Below are 18752 nucleotides of genomic sequence, written 5' to 3' on the forward strand. Positions count from 1 at the left end.
CTTCTGCCTTCCACGTGAGCAGGGAAAAGCAGCGGGGCCACTGAAGTCCATCTTTGCAAATTCACATTTTGCCACCAGAGAGCTCTCATCCTTCACACCAGTCCAAGGGTGAGGAAATAGTGGCCAACCCGGCAAAGAAGTCCCTCAGTCTCCACCGCATCCCAGCTCTCGTAGTAAGGGCCGGACTCTGTGGTGCTTGCTCTGCCTTTTAAAAAAGATACTATTCTTTTAGCGTGTGCATGAGTTTTGCCCCTTCATTGCCCCTTCTTATGAAAGCGGGAATGTTGAGGCTGGGAATACTGAGGCTTGCTAATGAGAGAAAACACACTGATCAGGTGGAAAGTCAGTGGCAGCAATGCAGTTGTCCTCTCCCTGGTGGTTTGGACAGTCTTGCTGATGAAATAGCAGGGCTTGAGCGGGTCTGCCTGAAGCACTAGCCTCGCTGCTAGTAGTCCTACAGAAGAACGTGGCACTTCTGCTTGTACCTGTGACTTATGTTTTAGGAACAGTGTTGGCACATGCAGTAGGTTTAGTTTTGTACTAATTTGAGTTTGTAATCACCAGTGATATCACTTTTCCTGTTTAATTACAGCGTTGAAGCATTAACTCCCCTGAACAATGTAAATCTGGACTTTCCATCCACTCTCCTCCCTTCCAATGCCTGGCTCCCTTCCCTGCTCTTACCTGGCACTTTCACAAACTCATACTCCATCCTCCCACGTTTCTGCTTTGCTGAGGAGACAAGTCTTCCACACTTGGAGGAAAAGATGGGTAATTGGTTTAGTTCATTGAATATGTGAAACTGATAACTGAAAAATTAGTCCTGGATGAGCAGTCTGAATGTACAGTGAGTTTAGAAAAATGACTGCCTCCCTTTTTGGGGGGCCGATGTGATGTCTTGCCTTCCTTCTGCGCCTCTCCTCCCTGCCCCTCAGCTGTGCTGAGAGCCTGAGGAAGCCCTGGTTCACCTGGAGCCCGTGAGACATCAGCCAAGGAGCAGTTCTTCCCTTTGTGGCCACCCCCGTGGCACCTTGGCAGAGACGAATCTGCAAACTAATAGTCTCAGCTCCCTGCTCCAGCAGAGACTGAAGGGCCCATCTTTGCAACTGCTCTCAATTTGCTCAATCTCCTCCAGTTTTGTTTAGACACCCCTTTTGTGCGGTTCCCTATACCAAACAGAAATCCCAAAGGAACTGAGGGTTGGGGAGCATGAGGCATTAGAGGTCATAACAGTCCCATCTCATCAGATCTAGTCTCTCTTGTCCTGCTTTAGAGCCACTTCAACAAGGGACCTAAAAGCCAGCAGTACCGAAAAAACAGCGGCAGTAGCCTGATATTTAACAAAGCCCTTACCTCTAGAGCCTCAGACCAGTGAGCATTAGCTGTGCGACTGTGCCCCAAAGACTGGCTCCTTCCCCTCCTCACTGTGTTGTCTGGAGATGATGAGTGAGGGCTCTGCTTGGCTGTAGCTGTGGCCAAAAGGCAATCCTGTTCAAAGCCAGGGTGCTCTCTCGGAGAAGACGGTGCAGAATCAGCAGGCTCCCTGCTTCCTGGAGTGGCATGGTGTGCCACAGCTTAGTGTTGTGGGAGTTCTTGCAATTTATTGTGCTCTGAAAAGGGTCTGGTGGAGACCTAGGCTTGTTTTTCACTGCTTGTCTTGCTTCTTGCTTGGAGTCCTGCAGGTTGTCTTGGGAGGTAGGTTCTCTGCGGGTTTCATTATGCTGAACCCTGATGTGCAGTCACAGGATAGGGGAAACGGGGGCTGTAGGTAAAAGTAAAAGCTCATGTTAGTCTAGAAAGCATGATCTTCAAGGGAAGGCGGAGGGAAGTGGAAGGTTGCTTAGTTTAAGGAAGAGAGGACTTCAGAGCTTATAGCAATCTCCAAACATATGTGGGGTCAGCTGTGGAAGAGTAATGTGTTCTTTGTGTTCATGCTGGCTGAAGACAAGCTGTATTAGTCTTAGATCACAGCAAGGGACATCAGGGTTTGGGATCAGAAAAAATGTTTCCAAGGGTGAGGATAGCAAACCAGTGGACTAGGTTACTTGGGAAAGAAATGAATGTCCTTTCATGGAGGTTCTTAAGAAGCAGCATCAAGAGCGGTGTAACTTCCATCCATGTCCTCAGCTGGTCTGTCAGAGCGAAGGACCTCCTCAGCAAAAGCTTCTGCGGCCTAGAGAGAGGAGAGTGGAAGCACACCTCCAGAGACCTGCCCGGCAAGTCCCCTCTTCTTAGGCCTAGGATCTTTCCCGTGATGGATCCACAAAGGATGTGTGCAGTGTCTGTTGGAAACTGAGTCACGTAGTGCCAGGGAAGAGAAGGAAGTCCTTCAAAATCCAGGTGGTTACCAGGAGAACAATTTTACTCCAGGAAGCTCAGGACACATCTCTGGCACTTTTCAGTCCAATGTGGCTTCCTCCTGACCCTGGCTGGAGTTAGCCGTCCAGAAACATTATCCTAGCCTGGGGATGCAAGCCTGTTCTGCACCATTATCCCTCCTGTGGCCACGAGCAGCTGCACTGGGCAGCAGCATTACATCAAGCAAGATCGCCCCAAGCTAGAAATAGAAACTTGCAGCGGTCCTAAGTGCAGATTGGCTATGTATGTCCCTGTTTGCAACAAGAGACTGCGCGGCTGGAGGTAGCATGCAAGAGGCCCCCAGGGCGTTGGTTTTGTTCTTGGGAGCGCTGGGTTAGGCAGAATTGCCCAGGCAAGCCAGAAGCTCTGCTTGCGCCTTCTGACATACGCAGTGAGCTCCGTCTTGCTGAGAAGCAAACCAGCAGAACTGAACAGCTGGCTTGAAGACGGGAGATCTCATCGGCAAAACACTCTCTGCCTCCTGCTGAGCTCCCTGCTCTGGGTGCAGAGCCTGATTCTCACTGAAGCGTGCAGGGATTTTAAATGGGGTGTGAATTAATGCTGCTATCATATGAAGTGTTCTGTCTTTCTCCAGAGCAGCGTAAAGGATCTTTAGCATGAATGAGAATTGGCTCCAATGCTGCAGCAGCTGCGAAGTGAGTTCCACTTTTACCTGAAAAAGGTTGCGTTTTGACTGAAGCGTTTTTGCTATCCAGATTTTCACTAGAAACTTATATCTAAAGAATGTATATCTTCAGTGATCATCAGAACAGCTTCTTAGCCCCGAGGAATCCTGCTTTTGTAACAGAGCTGCAATGCAACTGCATCACAGCACCAAAACCCTGGCTGGAGATATGCATCCTGGAAGGCCATCTGATCTGCAAGGGTGCTTCAAAGCAGCAGGACCCCTGCAGCTGTAAACCTGGTGCAGGTCAGGGGAAACCTTTCAAAAGTTAGGGCGAGTCTGGGGGCATACATATCGAAAGATCAGAATGTGCTAGCGTACATCTGTGTGTGAATATCCACAGGCAAAAAAGAGCCAGGGCTCTTCTAGAGTGGGAGAAGTTGCTTCATGATTTATTTACATGCTCCAACACTTGCATTTTCATGAGGCTTAGATAGTTCATGTATTTGCCAGAGCAAACACAGCACCGGACTCTTCTAAGCTGTTGATGAAATCATTAAGGGGCTCCGTGTCTACTTGTGATTTTTCACTTCTTGGAGTTTACTTTGAGATGTGAACATAAAATCTGGCACTTACAGGCACCATGTGGGTTTGTGATGGTCTTGGGAGCACTGCTTCTCCGTAAAACAATGTCTTGATCACATCCAAGCACAGATGTTGTTTGTTTGTCTGTGACAGGTGTAGCATCAGTGATATTTGCTTGTTGAACCATCCAAGTCATGCTTTAATGGAAATTCTTTAAAGAAGTTACAAATAGTTCATTTTAGTACACTGGTTCAGCAAACGCTGCAGTAAACCTTTGGAAGAGAGACTGAATTATACAGATAAAAGAGTTATGTGTGGAGGGGAAATAGACAGCGGGTTTTTTTTTACTGCATATTGCAGCGGTTACCAAGCCTTATGGTTTTGTCAGCAGTGTCAGGATGTTGTATATATTTTTTTTTCCTTAAAATTCCAGCTGCTGGAAGGAAGGTATTGCATAAGAGTCTCCATTTTCTCATTTTAAAAAAAGTGAGTTTCTAACCCTCGTGGTTGCTTAGAAAAACATGAAAACATGAGCTGAATGTTCCAGATAGGATGTTGTAATCAAACCCAAACACAATGGAAAACTTCGTTCATAGCTTTAAAATCCAGACAGCAAATAAACAGCCTTAGATTGGCTTAGAAATTGTGCAGTTTGGAAATTTATCACCATCTGACTTCTGGGACCTGACTGCTGGCATGAGGCCACATGTAATTTTGGAATCAGAGTTTAGTCTCTTTTTGGTTAGGCAATACTAATTTTTATAAAACATAAATATTTCTGTAAAATAAAATATTTTTTGACTCTTTCTCTGGTGACAACACCTCTTTTTCAAAACATTCTTTAGCACTGCTTGAGTCTCATTTTGTCTCTTGTTTTGTTTCTGAACTAATTTTGTTTTGTTCTGAGTTAAGAATTTCCTCCTGAATCTCTTTTGGTTCATGCTTCTTTCCCTCTTGACTTTAATGTTTCTGTCTGGAGATTTCCATTTGGTTTGGTTTTGATCTTGACCTCGGATTTCGTGTTTTCTTCCTTTCCTCATTTTGGCTTCTTCATCCTGTTCTTTGCTTTCCAGCTTTCTTTTGAGCTGGTGCTGGAAAATTCCACCTTGGGTGGTGGATGATGTTGCACCTGGATATTGCCTTTTACCGGCTGAGTGCACCATGTTTCCGAGTGGCTCAGTGCAGCAACTCAAAGTCATATTTGAGCTCATCTTCTCGTGACTGGGGAAGTTGTTGGCTTGTTTTGTTTTTCCAGAGGAGATGATGGAATTTTTGGTGAAAGACGTGCACAATGCAGGAATTTATGGAGAGGGAATCTCGGTTCTCCAAGCAGAACTGGCTCTCAGGGTACGTAGTGGGGACTTTGTGGCCGTACTGCTGTTGAAGCTGTTGGGTGGTGTGAGAGAAGTCGGAGGATGAAAAACAAAGGGATCCTTCTCTCTCCTATCCCCCACTTGTGTGACATGGGAGTGATGATCGTGTGTCTTCAGACACACTGCAGCCTCCAGACCAGGTTGTTATTGCACTCCACTCGTGGAGCTAACAGGCGAATTCAAGCTCAGATGCTGGCTTGGCCCAAACTGTTGTGCTTTCTGGAAGTTGGAAGATGGAGGTCTGTTTAGACCTTCCACACTTGCTGTGGGCCTAACATCTTGCTCTTAGGAGCTGGCTGGATTGGGTACAGCCCCATCCATAGCAGCTAGCCTCAGCTCAGTCCTTCCAGCATGAATATTTAGAGCTCAAGCTACAGTCACCTTAGCAGCCAGCAATAAGAACAGAAACCCTTTTGTATCCCAGGACTTAACCTTGCCCTTTGTCTTGAAGAAGAGGTCCCTTTTCTGACCCACCTGACTGACTCCAGCTTTTATGTGGTGAACTGTATTCCTTATTTGCAGAATATAAAAATAAATAAAGGGTCTGCAAAGTCCTGGCTGTTGGAGTCCCAAAGAACAGAAATGGGATGAGTATGACCTATATGGGAAGCTCATGGCAGGAGTGTGTGTAGGAAAAGTCCTGGCCCAAGGAAGGTGAGGAAGCAGCACATAGGCCTGCCCAAGGCTGACAGCCCATCTGAAGAGGATCCTGAGGTACGTGTGAGCTGTGGGTGCATGAATGAAAGGCATGATGGTGGGAAGTTAGTACATCTCTGCATAGCCCAGCTTTGGAGCTGGCATCTTTGGAGCCAGAACAGCTTTGGAGCTGGTATCTTTGGAGCCAGTACAGCTACCGGCTCTTGTCCAGAGACCATCATCCTGCTCTAACCTGTCCTGGACTGTTCTGGAAGGGGTATGGTTTCTCTCCTGTATTGTGGGAGGCAGATTGCTTCCCACGTGTCTGCATTCAGGGGAGAAACTGTGGGTGGGCGTTAGTGCTTCCACACAGTATTTAACTCTGCAACAACCCTTGCTGACTGCCATCTCTCAGCTTCTCCTGCAGTCAGGCTCCCAGCATTTAGGACCATTTCTCCCCTGGGGAAATTTCACCTAGGTGAAATGATGTTTTTAAACCTGGACCATCTAGTGTTTAGGAAGTACTATCCCTGGTGTGATTTTTTTTTTCCAGATATCTTATTTTGTTAATGTTAGAAATCCACAGAATAAGATCTGCAGCTCTGAGCATCATATATATGAGATAGGAATGTCTTAAGCATAGACAGGCTTGCCAGAGCTTATTTCTTTAGCTCCCTTTAGAGCTGAAGTGTTTGTATCTGTCATCCTGCAGTAGACCTATGGCTGCCCAGGACTTCGAGGCCATGCGGATGATTAGCAGTCGAGCTTTTCTATTCCATCCAATTCAGGCCTTTCCCAGTATTATTAACCTCAAATGGCCCCGTATGCGTTGGGTGCAAGGCAAGGGCCGATCCATGCATTAAGCAATGTATACAACAGGCTGCCAGAAGGTAGGGGCAGGAGTAGCTTTACTCCCATTTTAAACCAACAAAGCGAGGTGCCTCCAAGGTTTAACTGCCATAGACTGGACAAGACCCTGAGTAACCTGATCGAGCTGGATCTGCTTTGAGCATGGAGTTGGTCTTAATGACCTCCAGAAATCTCTTCCGACCTATATTACTCTATAATAAATTCAGCAGCATTATATTGTAGGGCTCTTGCTAGAGACCACGTAGGAAATCTGTAACAGAACCAGTGCATCTGGTAACAGCCCCTGCATCCTGCCACCGAGTGAGGCTGCCGCAGGCCCTAAGGTAGGCTGTTATCCCAGCTCAAATAAATAAAAACAAGCTAGGGAGAGAGAAAAGTAAGGAGAGGCATTCCTTTGAGCCACACATCAAGTCATGCCTCGTAACATGGACTGACTTACCTGTGTTTGCCAGTCTTTAGTAAGTGGTGCGTACGCACATTTTAGAGGAAGTTGCTAGATAGCGTATAGTGATTAGAAGCACTTGAGCAGGCAGGGAGAGATACAGAAAGTTAGAGGTGGCATGGCCAGGTCTATGAAGATACTGTGGCAATGCTGGTCTCCAGAGTAACTGGTTACCCACTTCCCAAAACACTCATTGCTGAACTGCTACTTAAAATTCCTAAGCGAGGACTTTGAGAAAGTATGACCCTAGAACAGGACTGGCAGCACTCAGCGTGCTTGCTGGAGCAAGATGCAGTAGCAGAATGAGTGAAAAATCCCAATATTGGTTTTTCTTTACAGGCTTTCTCAACTTCTCCTCGAACTCCAAAGTGTGTGGGAGTTTGACCATCAGAGTCCAAATCCATGAGCTGTGGTAGATCTGAGAGAAGTGGTTTCTGACAGATCTGATGCCTTCAGTGCTTATTTCTCCTTCCTGCTTCTTGCCCAGCTGGAGCATTGTTGCAAGGTGTGTGTGATGCTTCTCAGCAGTGTTTTTGATATTTGCCAGTAATGCCAGTGCCTCGCTGCTGGTTTTGTTTGGGAGCGGCTTGCTGGAATACTCTTATCTGAGAAACGTCTCCTGGGGAATATTTGTTCTCTGTGAGGAGTTCTGGTTTTCCTTTTCTTTTAAAACCAGATATGCAGTGTAAGAGCATGCAGAAAGTCTGTATTTTGGCCATGTTCTGTAATACTTGCTTGAAATTGGCTGGTCCTGTAAATATTCTTGCCAATAAACTTGAGACTATCAACGGAGAGAGCGAAGCTCTGTCATGTGGTATAGTAAGAAACTTTCTTGACATTGGGGTATAAGGGATCTACTAAAATATCTAGTTTCTTGTTGGAATATGGGTAGGACAGAAAAGATAAAATACAACAACTGGAAATCACAGTTGGCCATTTTGTCCATTTCCCAGTCTATGTGCAGGGTTAACCTGAGTAAAACTTCCTGATGGGTGTTTGTCTGTCCAGTGGCATGAAGTCCATCCCCTCCCCTGGCAAACTGCCCCACATCTGAACAGGATGAACTAGGTGTGCCTATGGCTGCGGTGTTTACAGGGAACCTGGATCTGTTGTTTCATTGCATCTCAGCCTCTGTGGACTGCTGAAAGGCATGAATTCGTTCCAGAAACCGAGCATGTGTCTGATTTATTCGTGTGCATGTTTGTGCTTCAAAGCCTTGCTTGAGTGATTGCCTCATGGTGCTGCCCTCCTCTGTTTGCGTTCCCAGAGTTTTTGGGTCTGTAAGCAGTTGTTCTTTGGGGCACTACATCTCTGTTCTAGTGAGCTGGAGGAAAGTTTGTCTGACTTGGGAATGCAGTAAGAGCTGCAGAGTATTTCTGGAGAGTTACTGAATTGTTTGGCAGGGTGTTTTTACTGCAAAGATACTCAGGTGACAGTCATGATGAGACTGAGGTGTATAGCCCTCCTGTGACCTGCTGCCAAGTTCACTGCAGACAGTATAATAGTGGGAAAATTTACATTTATGTCCCCATTCCTTACCTGGATTGTTTTTGTAAGCCCTAGTTTTTGCAAGTTTTGTGCTGTGCAAAAGGAGGGAAGGTTAGCACTCTCCTTCCTAAGGCTGGGAGATGCCTTCCTGTCCTACCAAATACACACATGGCTAAGGCATTGCCATGTTCTTCACGATGTCTCCACCACCCTTCCTTCCACCTGTCCCCTGCACACCCCCCTGCTGTCTATGCAAGCCCCTCTTCAGTTCATTAAGCTTAGATGTAGCCCATGTACTTCGTTTGCAGTGTGCCCTGGACCTGCGCAGGTCCTGCGACCCTGGACAGAGGCAGAAAGTAATAGAGGGAGGTGAAGCCAGGGCTTTCTGTCCTCTGGTAAATGAGATGTAATGCAATGATTTTTGCATTCCAGGAGGTTTGTGTTGTCTTTTGGTTTGCATAAGTGGATATGAAGATTGTTCTGTATCTTCTGAAGTCTGAGGAGCCTGAGAAAAACAGGCAGATGGTTTGATTTGTAGTAGGAAAGAAAAAAGTGGGGAAAATGTTAACTGTTAGAAATCTATTTCCACCCCTCACCTTCAGTAAAACTCTTTCTTTGGGGTAATATGCAGAAGGTGTAGGTTTGGAAGGAAAGGAATCTACAGTCGCATGCATCCTATGACCCCTGTGAACTCGATAGCTGAAGTGGCTGGAGCCAAGTAGGAACATAGGAACAGTGCTGAACTTGGGCCAGGAGATGTGTCAGGCCAGATGGGAAGGAAGCTTGGAAAGAGCAGATGGCTCCCTGGCTTCTGTATCTCCTGGTAGCCCCCAGTGCACATGTATTTTTGGAGGTATATCCCTGAAGCATCCAGGAGAGCCAAGGAGATACTCCCCAGATGAAGGAGAATTGGCTCTGCTTCCTTCCTCAGCTCCATCTCAGACACCAGCTGGACGTGACCTGCCAGCATCTGGGGAACTTCCAGGCTAGGCCTCTGCCTTTGGCAAAGCGTGTATGGCACATGGATGATAAAAGCTTACTATTTAAAGGTGTGTGTGTGGGGATGGTGGTGCAGAAGACCCCTGTTTTATAAGCCAAGGCCTTTGATTAAACAGGCAATGGGTTCTTGCAATGGAGATTAGTTGAGTAGTGCTCTGGCATCCACACTGGCTGGATTGTTTACTTGCCGTGGGACGTGCTGTTGAAGCATCCTCATGCCTGGACTTCTGCCGTAGGGTGGTCATGTGGGTCTTACATTCCCTTGTTTTCCCACAGGTGTCAAGGAGAGACGCAGAAAATATTGGCCTTGGCACAGCTGCGGACAGGACTGTGGTGTGGGGGTTTGCAAGCAATGTGGTCTCACCCGTGAGCCCAGATGCCTTTACAGAATCTGGCATCTGCCTGAACTACCGCCCCTTCTGTGCCTGGTTCATCTTGACTCCTCTGTACTTGGCAGTGGGGATGTTGCGTTGCAAAGATATCTTGCTGGAGACCCTTTCTGCACTTCCTCACAAGTCAAGGTGTGGCTGGTTCCCAGACCAGCTCCATGTTTCCTGGTTTCTGTTTGTTGCTGTAGATCCACTGCTGCCTTCTGGCATTGCGTCATGTCACTCTTCACCATGGGCTTGCAGCCTCACCTAAATGGCAAACCTCCCCGGCACTGTCTGTCAGGTGGGCTTGCTCAGCCTGATCCCAGCTGCGGAGGTGCGCTGAGCTTGGCTGAGCCACAGGGCTTACATATCGTACCATACCTTGCCGCTTGCAACAGCAGGGAGTGTTGCCTGCTCGCCAAGGTGGGCAGGAAGGGAAAGAAGGCATTTTTCCTGGCCATGCTGTGAATTTTAGAGAAAAGATACATATGTGGGTTTTTGGGAAGGGGGGATGACAGGCTTCCATTCAGTGAGACGCTTGAGCAGTGGAGTTCAAAAGCGTGCTCCCTTGTCATGCAGCCGGAGGAAGGGTGGGATTGGTGCCCGAGCACTGGGGTGAACAGAATTAAGGCAGGGATTGAACTGGGAGGTTGGCCGGTGTGTTTTCATGGTGTGGGAAAGAGAGGAAAAGGAGGGACTTGCCAGCTGGATTCGAGTATGTGTACCTGCAAGCAAATGTGAAGTGTCTGCAAAGTTTTGTAGGACTGGTCTAGTCCTGTAGGTCTCACAGAGAAGCCAAAGAGTAAAGGTTATGAAATATATGTGTGGTTCTGTACACACCCTCGCCCCTTCTCTTTTTACCCACTGAAAGTGCAGCACTCCTACATAGGAAGCACAGAGCTTGTGGTAGGTACTGCTTTGTTTCAGTGGGTTGGCAGGTTTTCCTGACTGTCATAACGATAGTGGTTAGATTTGGACGATGTTCTTGAAGGGCCTTATCGTCTTTTGCAGGGTAACTCTTCAGAACACTTTATGCCCCCTTGGAAGTTGTCACTGTTGGTGCCTGTGCCTTTTGATGTCATTTTGCTGGATAACCACTGGCATCGCCTGCCTCTGAGCGCTTGATATATTATATAGCTGCAGTTAAATTTTTCTCTTTTAGAACTTCCACCGAGAGAATTGGTGTGGTTGGTGACCAGGGCAGGTATTCAGCTGTGTCAGTTTTCACAGGATGACTTCTCTACAGAATAGGCAAAACCATAATTACAGCTAAAGCCTCTCATTTCTTCTGTTTAATTGTGTATGGCTGGCAGCGAGGTTCTCAATGAAAAAGCAGTGAGGTTCTTTTTAAATTGATATTAATGGGAATAGACACATGGGGAGAGATACATGAGAACTGCTTCCAGCCTAGAAGCAGCAGCTGCAGAAATGAGTGTTACTTGTTTATGAAGACAGTGGTACGCCCAAGAGGAGGAAAATGCACGAGGCTGGGCTTCAGCAGTCTGGTCCCAGGTCTCAGCCCTGCTAATGATTGCCTGAGAGCCCTAGGTAAATCATCTCACTTCTTTCTTCCCGTTCTCTCCATGTGCTTATGCTGGGAGCTCCCTGAGCCAAGGATTGTCTCATGAAGCCGAGAGCTAGCTCTCATCGTACAGGCCACGTCCCCAAACGCCCACATGGCCTGGGACTCTGATCCTCAGACCAACTGTTGGTTTACTTCTGCTTGGTTTTTTCTTTCCAGAATCTCTAATCTCTAATCTCAACTCTTTGGTGACTGAATGACTCCTAGAGTGGCAGGACACTTTCACCACTTAAATCCAACAGTGTGGGCTTCACAACAGAGGATGGCTTGTTGCGGGGACTGGTTGGGCTGTTGTTCTCTTGAGCATGGGTAAGATGGTTTTGGAGAAAGCGGCTTTCATGTGGGGTCAGGGTCAGAGAGGACTGCAGAGACAATTACTCTATCTTCAGTGGGATCGCACCCGCTTGCCACAGGCTTTAACTTGTCTCACCCCAGCAGTGAGTCACGCGTTGTGACTGACCCGATTAGGCCCAGGCAGGGAAGGCAGAACAGCAAGGGATCAGAGCTGGAGGCATCTCCAGACCCTGCCGGACCCCCAGGCTGGAGTCAGGAGGGGAGCAGCACAGGGGCAGCTTAGAGGTCCCTCAGGTTTCCTTTTTCCCACGGCCACTCTCTCAGCCTCCTCCATTCTGTGGATTCCCTGCAAACCCCAGCTTCTGCCTCATGCAAAGGGATGTAATTCCCCTGGTAGCACTTCTCACATGGTGAAAACCCTCTGTGTCCATTCTTCCCCATACCGGCTGCTAGGGGATGTCCAATTACAGACACTGTGTCTTAAGGACAGCCTCTTGGCTTAATTCACTGGTCATCCACGTTGTTCCACCTGCCCTTGACATGATGTTCCCTCACCTGTGTTGGCTATGGAAACCCCCGTCAAAGGGCCCTGGTGTTGCTCAGGATGAAGCAGATGGGATTTCTAAGCAGCCTGAATTGTCTCTTAATGGACTTGTAGAAGCAGATGTTGGAGCCCCTGCGTTTCCGGCAACTGAGGTACTGTGTAGATGTTCTCTGCATCTTTTCTGATATAATCTGTGTCATGGTAAGAGGTCTGCAACCTTCTTTTTCCCTCCTACGGCAGCCTGCAAACTGGCATTCATAATAGAAAAAGTGAGGCTGCTTTAGTTTCTCCTGTGATTCTGGAAACTAGGGCCCTAGCAGGTGCCTTCACCTGGCAGTGGGGAGAGGATGTCCTGGTTTTGACCTAAGTTAGAACCACCCATTTTCCTTGTGCAAGTCTATGCAAGCAAAGGGGTGAATTATGTTCAAAACGGAGACTGCTGGGGTGACCTTGGAATATTGGACGCTTTTACAGCTAAAATCCTTTGGGGTGGGGGAAGAAAGGCTGCATTCCTGACATTATTAAAGTGGACATTGTTAATTATGTGTGAGGATGGATTACTGCATGGTGTGCAATGAGTCATTAGTGTTAATCAATCAGAAGTACAAGGAGCATGCCTTTTTCTTTATTAACAATGACCTCCTGGAGGAACTTTCCCCTATGGTTGAAAGGAAATATGCTGAGAGAAGAAAGAAAGAAATAATAATGCAATTAAATGAGAGGTATTAAGGCATGTTTTCAGTCTCCCCCTCCTGATCCTGGGCCTTGATTCAAATCTCATTCAATGTATTCAGCTATGTTGTGTGTTCTTGAGCAATAACCTTGCTTGTGCTGGTTTTGCAACTAGAAGTTCAATTAATAGCCATATTGACAGCTCCCCGCATTCAGAGTTTACTTCTCCAGGAAAGATCTGATCTTCGAGAAAGATGCAGAAAGATCATACAGGACAGGTCTTCACCCAGTGCAAGCTGACTTCAGTCCGGTGAACTCCAAATGATTTGTGGTATTGTGGCATTTAAGCACTGAACTCCTTGCTTCTGCCTGCAGATGCAGGACCAGCGCAGGAGAAGGAAGCAGCTCTTACCACTCAGAGCTTCAAATTAGCGAGGGACATGAACAGCGAGATCTAGGCAGAGGGACACAGTGGCAAGCAGCAGAAAGACAGGGCTTTAACGCACTACCTTCCTGTCCACTGTTGTATTTTTTTTTTCTCATCAAAGCAAAGATTCATCCTGGAATTTGAAGGAAAAAGAGAAGGTGGCCTTGGGAGTAGTTTAGATTAATACTTTTGGAGGAGAATCGAATTTTTCCTTGGGAAGCCAACAAAGGGTTCAGGAGACATGAACTCATCTTTGCAAGTTAGAGATAGCCAAGGCGTTAGTCCTGCTTCTGCTGTTGGCATGAAGAAAGCATTACCCCACCTGGCAGAGTGACATTATTTGGTTGCCTGTGTGTTTTCAAGCCCAGAATTGGAGAGCTGGACTGTAAACCCTCCAGGCTTCTTGCTTTGTACGGACTCAGTGCAGTGGGACTGTGCTTGCTTTGTTCAGCACAGTGGGACTTCCAGGTAGATAATGCTTGATGCTGAAGTGGCCGTGGCATACTTGTACTGACTGCTGCATGCTCAGTTGCTCTCTATTTTCGTAGTGAAGTGCAGCCATGGTCAGTAAGGCCTTTTTGTTGTTGAGTGATTTCCTGCTAGGTAAAAACCTGTTCAGCTGGAGTCCTGAAGTTTAACGGCCAGCATCTAAGTGCCCGGTGGAATACTCTGAGCTGACATGAAATGATTCAGAATAACTGGAAAGAAAATATGAAGTGTCAGTGTGGTTAATTAATTCCGCATCCAGCTGCCTAACTTCTCTTTATTCTGTCCCCACTGATTTTAGAGGTCCCTGGCATTTGAAAAGAGGAAGGGTTGAATGCATAATGTCAGTGCATTCTCCAGACAAGACTGCTTGCCTGATCGGGTAGTACTGTTCAAACATCTGAGTGGCAATTTAGATTTTCAAAACAGTGATCCCTCAAGAATATAGGCTCATGCATCATTTTTATTTCCCTTGCTGCTCTCAGTTATTCAGGTAGCTATTTTTTTTATTGGATCAGTGTCTCTGTGTGTGTGTTTGTATGTGCGTGGTTTTATTGGTTTATTCTCAGTCTTGTAAGAGACATCTTTTGCCTAATAAATACCTCTGAGCACTATGTGTTGCTGCTGGGCTAGTGCAATGATGTCTCATCACAGTCTTGCTAACCCTTATGGATTTGGTTTCCTCTCAGAGATCTCACAATAATTTGCATATTTTTTTTTTCAAGTTCCAGGCCCTGGACTCACCTGAACATATGCGAACCCTGTTATTCATTGTACTGCATTTGGTTCTGGCTGCCAGTTTGACAGAGGAAAACTGGGAAATCTAACCCTGATTTATGATTGATGTATTTAAAAAAGGAATCAAAAAGCAGATAAAAAACACCTTCAGATTGTATTGGGTTTGAGATATTTCAGAGGTAATCTCCTACCTTTAGGAAGCATAATGACTCACTTTTCTACATCTGAGGTTTGCTATCTTGTTGCTTAGTGACGGCAAAAACTGTTGTCCCTCTTGTGGGTCCTGGTTTCTGTCCTGAGTGCCGTCCAGAGATTAGAGCTGTTTGCAGGCTGGCTTTCCAGCCCTGCAGGAACCAGCGCGGGGCTGTGCTAAATGTAATTATCTTCAGACAAATGCAGATAGCAGGCCTGGAGTGGAGGTACTTAGATAATGTGCAAGGGACTGCAATAACGGTGATTTTTCTGGGAAGTGCCGCCAAACTCTGAAACTCTGTGCCCAGAGAATAGCTCTACGTACATGTTAGGTATTGCCAAAGCTGAGAGCAGGTGACAAAATCTCCCACACTTAAATATATTATTTTCCAAAAGAACACATGCCCCCATGTGTATTTTCATACTAGGGAAGCAAACCTGGGAACGTGGCCCATGGCAGCACTACTTGTTGATGTGTGCCCTCATACTTTCACCTGCCATTTCTGTTGTCCATGTCTTTATGAGCTTGATCTTATGAATCTTACAGTGGAATTAAACTGGGGATTTTATCTTTCAGTCCCACTGAGATGGAGCTGCCCATAGAACTATCTAACTGGAAAATGGTCTGGCTGACTGTACTTCGCAGGATTCTCTATGCCTGTACAGATGGCAAGAGGCTTGGCTAAGGACATTTATTTGAAGGACTTTCTGCAAATATGAACATATTCTAACAGCTAGACTTGTAAAAGCAAAGCTTTCATGTTTGAGAAATGTATTTTTTGAGTGGTAGAGAATGAAGCAAATGTTATCTAATTTATTACTGAATGCTTGTGAAAGACTTAATACTCATAAACCCAGCAGCATGCCAGAGACAATGGAGGGGATCCTGCAGCGGGTCTCTGCACGTTTCCTTGCAAAGCTATGCCAAAGCTCCTTAATCTTGATCTTAATTATTTCAGTGGAAGGCATTTGCTGAACAAAGAACTGTGACTGTGTCAAGTCTGTGCATGAGGTTTGTGAGGAGGCCAGAATATCCAGCCAGGGTGGAACTGGGGTCCACCAACACCACAGCATTGTGGCTGAGCTCTGAAGATTTTAAGTGAAAGGCCTGCTCCACGCAGCTCTTCCTACAGGAGCCGGGCACTTGACCCCCCCAATACATTACAATGAAACTAAAGCTTCCTTGTCCTTGTCCTGCTGTCGTGTTCATAAAAGCCTAATTATTATCCAGCTGGCAATCTGAGAAGGGTATGTTCACACAATTTAATTCCTCCTGCTCAAATCAATCCTTGTAAGCCAGCCAGCCCATGCGTTCGGTCCCTTTTTTACAGAATTATGTTATGCAGATTGCTGGGAAAACATTGTGCAAGTTTTTATTTGTGAACAGCTTCACGCATAGGTGTTGGCCTCCTAGGTGCTGAGACTCGTATTTGCTATTCGCGGCACCTTTCTAAGGTTCCTCTTTAAGGTCTGCGCTGGTGGCGTTTTACAGCCCCCTGTCATCAGCTGCATTGTGTGCTGTGCTCCCGCTTTTTGTCTCCCTGCTTGGATGACTGAAACTTTTGAACTGGAGCGAACCGACTGCTAGCCACTGGATATGAAGCAGCTTTGCTCGCTCACAAATAACCATATTCTTGTTTGAGTAGAAGTACTGCTCTGAAAGTGAGTCTTTGCTTGTGCGCTTGAGCTTACTGAAACCCAAAGGATGGCTCGCTATAAATGTGGGATGCAGCATGGCCTAAGGATTAACTGCGGGAATTTTCTATGTATTAGTTTATTAATGATAATAGATGCAGTACTCTTATTTATGTGTAACAATATGTACTTTTCGGAAAGGCCCTTTGATGTTTTGGAGTGGGCGGGTCTTTTCCTTGAATGTACATGTGCAGGGCAGTGTGTGAACAGCTGGTTGGGTGAATTTTGGGGTTCTTCACAATTTCACTTTCCTCTTGAGGAAAAATCCTCAGTGGCCAAGTATCCCAGTTTGTCTGGTATGGGTGACTGGTTTTGCTTGCAAGCTACCTTGACTTCCTAAGGATTTCTCTCTTGCAATTGTTAAACGTAATAAACATCCCTGCCCCTTCCCAATGCTTCAAATCTAACAAGCACAATGTAGAAAAGAGCTTAAGTCCTTTCTAATGAGAAGCAGCCAGGAATCATGCTGGCAAGTCAACCCCTTGAGAACAGGCTGTTCCCTGCACTCATATTGTTTCATACACCAGAGTTTTGCTTCTCCATCCCACTCAGATGTTTCATAGACCAGAGTTTTGCTTCCCCATCCCAAAAAAAGCCTCAACCAGGCAGACTGCTGCTCTGAAATGCTGAGCAGACAGAAACCGTAACCACTTCAAAACCTAGCACAGAGGTTGTACATACATGGGGATTGTGAATACATCCAGGCTGTGCACCATTGGTTTGTCTTCCAACAAGAAATCAGTGCAATTACTTGACAACACAACAGTTGTCTCTTAAAAAAAACAACAACCAAGACCCAAAAAAACGGTTGTGACTGTTGTGCTTGTCTGCGCAGTGCCATGCAACCCAAAGCAGTCTGGCGTCTGGCTGCCAGCTGGCTTGCCTCTGCTGAGAACATAGCGGGGGAGCTCACTTCAAGCAACAAAAACTTGAGGTTCTGGATGGCCCTTTAATTGTGGCTTCTTGCAAGCCTTAGGGATTTGTAGTCTTGCTCCCCACAAAGGGCCTTCATCGTAAATATGTGTATGTATAGTTAAGGGGTGATATCATGCTTAGTGAACACCCAAATTTGTGCTGTATCCTAAAGCCCTTGGTCTTAGCAGTAGTGAAGTTATGGCTATGAGCTGTTGTCAAGGGAGGACAGGAGTGATTGGATTTCTAGAGAGGACAAAAGTGGTGTGGAGAGTGAGCCACTTTCCCCTGGGGAGCTTGGGGGAGCTCTGCACAGACGCCATGCTACTGTGGAGGAAATTCTTTCCCCTCTGGGCTTCCTGGGACCAGTGAAGCCTCAGAGCATGAGCTCTAGTCCTTGCAGGCTTCTCCGCCACACTTTGTTTTTCTGCTGTATGCAGGCTGTGACCCAAACTTGAAGAGATACTCTTTCTTTATGGCCTGGCTCATCTTCAGCAAACTTCTGTTGAAACACCTGACCATTTTTACTCCAACTTTAGAGCTTGCTGCTGGAAGAGACAGGAAGGGACAGTACCCCAGCAGGCTGCTGGAGGGCCAGTTTCAGCACAGCGCACATACGCTTAATTTTAGGCTTATTTTTAGCCGTGTGAAGTCACTGGTATTCTTCAGAAGCTAAGTATAAACATGCGCTTTGTGCTTCTGATTGGATTGGAGACCGAGGACAGAACTCATTTTCTTGTCAGCTCTGAACCAAACAATTCTTGGGGGAGAAAAAAACATCTAGTAAGAACTAACGAATACAAATCTTAAGCAGTAAAGCTATTTCTCCTGCAGGCTAAGTGGAACAAATACATAAGAAGAAGAATACAGAAGAAAAGGGAATGGCCAAATTATTCTTTGTAAATACAAGCTAATGCAGCAGTCAAAGGCACCAGATTGCATAAAATCTCTGGCGATAATTTTGAATATATGCTATCGCTGCGCCAGCATTTCTGTTTCTCAGAGTAAAAAAGGATGCTGGTGTAGGGTTTGTTTTTGCTAACATCCCAAGTGCACCAGTATTTAACTTAAATCAGCATTCACTATCAATACCGTGGCTTCATTGCTTCAGTTGCACAATCTGACCATAACTGATTGCTTGCAGTTATTTGAAATGCAGCTTTTCTGCTGGCAATTGCTTTATTTACTGCTTGCCTGTAAAACAATAACGCCTTCCCTTGTGGGCACGAAGGCAGATTAACATCAGTAATTACTAAAGCAGATGTTCGTACGCGAATGCCCATTTCTTAGGGGCAGATTATCTTCTGCATCGGAGTAAGGGAAAGGGATTCAAGGCAGGCAATGCTGTCATCGCACAAGTGATGTGAGCAGCATGGGACTCAGCGAGAGAGCTGCGTAGCTCCCCCCACCTCACCTCCATCTCATAGGAATCGCTCTCTGCAGGGTGATAATCGTTGACCTTA

The 18752-nt window shown here is 46.3% G+C and overlaps 1 non-coding gene across 1 annotated transcript; it reads left to right on the forward strand.

Moving 5' to 3' along the window:
* The first annotated feature begins 8466 nt into the window (after positions 1-8466).
* LOC132320506 (U6atac minor spliceosomal RNA) lies at positions 8467-8595 on the forward strand. Its single transcript, XR_009484566.1, has one exon. It is a non-coding gene; the product is annotated as a U6atac minor spliceosomal RNA (small nuclear RNA).
* The last annotated feature ends 10157 nt before the right edge of the window (positions 8596-18752 follow it).

This window comes from Gavia stellata, chromosome 37, assembly GCF_030936135.1.
Source record: "Gavia stellata isolate bGavSte3 chromosome 37, bGavSte3.hap2, whole genome shotgun sequence".
Classification (NCBI taxonomy): domain Eukaryota; kingdom Metazoa; phylum Chordata; class Aves; order Gaviiformes; family Gaviidae; genus Gavia; species Gavia stellata.